General features: G+C 44.3%; 1 non-coding gene across 1 annotated transcript; it reads left to right on the top strand.

Moving 5' to 3' along the window:
- The first annotated feature begins 1,029 nt into the window (after positions 1-1,029).
- LOC114809419 lies at positions 1,030-1,167 on the top strand. Its single transcript, XR_003757204.1, has one exon. It is a non-coding gene; the product is annotated as a small nucleolar RNA SNORA7 (small nucleolar RNA).
- The last annotated feature ends 903 nt before the right edge of the window (positions 1,168-2,070 follow it).

Raw genomic sequence — 2,070 nt, forward strand, 5'->3', positions numbered from 1 at the left:
AGCAGAGAATGGTGCTCTCTGCCGAGCAATCAGTCACTTAAGTCAATTGCACTTATTTAGCACTTATGTGCTGAGCACTGTATCAAGCGCATGGGAGAGCACAATATAACAGAGTGGGAAGACAGGTTCCCTGATCACAGTGAGCTCACAGGCTAGAAGCAAGCATACAAATCTGTTCTCTATGGCCAGATCTGATCAGTTCTAAGAGCTGGAATGAAGAAGATTCCAGAGAGGCTGCAGACCTCTCCAGGGACAGGGGCTGGCAACCCGCAGCCTGAACGTGAGAGTCAGTTTTGGTCCGGTTTTACTCTTTTACAAGAATAAAAGCAGCCTGTAAAACCACACATTTTTGAAAGGAGGAGCAATTGTGAGTCCAAAACCACATAAAAAATAATTGATCCCAGCACTAAGGAAAAACCTCTTTAAGTGAAGTCACTCTCTTGTTCTTAATCCTAACCGTGAGGCCTAGTGGAAAAAGCAAGTCAAGAAACCCAGATTCTAGTTCTGGCTTGGCTACTTGACCACTGTTTGATCCTAGGAAAATCACTTAACTTCTCTGACCTTCAGTTTCCTCAACTGAGAAATAAGGATAGCATATTCACCTTGTGTTAGAATAAGGACTGTGTCCTTATCTTTTTTTATAATGATACTTGTTAAGCACTTACTGTGGTTTCCCCCTTTAGCGTAAACTCACTGTTGGCAGGGAATGTGTTTACCAACTCAGTTATATTGTAGTGTCTCAAGTGTTTAATACAGTGCTCTGCATACAGTACGTACTCAATAAATACGATTGATTGACTGATTGATGTGCCAGGCACTGTACTAAGCTATGGGGTAGATACAAGTTCATCATATTGGACACAGTTAACTGGGGCAAGGAGAAGTTTAATGATTTGCCCAAGGTCACACAGCAAATAATTGGCAGACCCAGGATCGGAACCCAGATACTCTGAATCCCCGGCCTGGTGGTTTTTTTTTTCCACTAGGCCATACTGTATCTCTGATTATCTTGTATCTACCCCATTGTTGCTCCTCTCAGGATGGCACCTGGAGAGTTTCCAGTACTTTACCAGTCTCAGCTACTACAGGGAGAGTTAAGCAGAGGCCTATCCATTCCATTCCTATCTTGGCTGGTGGCTAGCGAGTGGAAGGGAATCTGCTACAGGTCAAAACTCACAAGCGCTGGGCAGCAGCTGCATGGGAGAGAGTCAAGGGCGGAGACTTAAGTTGACTGCATAGAAAGAGGCAATGGTAAACCACTTACAGATTTTTACCAAGAAAACTCTATGGATCCACTACCATAATGATTGCAGATGGAGAGGGAGTTTTCTGGGAGAGATGTGTCCGTGGTGTTGCTATGGGTCAGAAATGACTCGACGGCATAAGACAAGACCCCAGTGCTGAGTCCATAGTGAGTTCTTAATAAATGCCACCATTATTATGATGATGCTCTGAAACCCTTTCAATCCTAGTGGATGGCCAATTTTCATTCATTAACAAATCCTAAATTTGCCAACATACACTTTCTGCATCTTCCCTCCACCCCTTTGCCCCTCTGCCCCCTGCCACCCTCTTTCTACACACCCCCGCCCCCATCCCCTACAAATGGTTTTGGAAGATCCCACAATGAAACTTAACAATAATAATAATAATAATGGCATTTGTTAAGTGCTTACTATGTGCCAAGTGATGGTCTAAGCACTGGGGTAGATACAAGATAATCAGGTTGTCCCACGTGGGGCTCACAAGTGTTATCCCCATTTTACAGATGAGGTAACTGAGGAACAGAGAAATTAAATGACTTGCCCAAAGTCACACAGCTGACAAGTGGCTGAAGGGGGATTAGAACCCACTACCTCTGACTCTCAAGTCTGTGTTCTTTCCACTAAGCCATGCTGGAGTCAGTCACTCATATTCACTGAGCTCTTACTGTGTGCAGAGCACTGAATTAAGTGCTTGGGAGAGTACAATACAGAAATAGCCATCACATTCCCCACCCCACAGTGAGCTTATAGTCTAGAGGACATCACTGGCTCTTTTCAGACCTCAAGACTCTGAAAGATGGTATGC

The sequence above is a fragment of the Ornithorhynchus anatinus genome, chromosome 2 (genome assembly GCF_004115215.2).
Source record: "Ornithorhynchus anatinus isolate Pmale09 chromosome 2, mOrnAna1.pri.v4, whole genome shotgun sequence".
NCBI classification, from domain to species: domain Eukaryota; kingdom Metazoa; phylum Chordata; class Mammalia; order Monotremata; family Ornithorhynchidae; genus Ornithorhynchus; species Ornithorhynchus anatinus.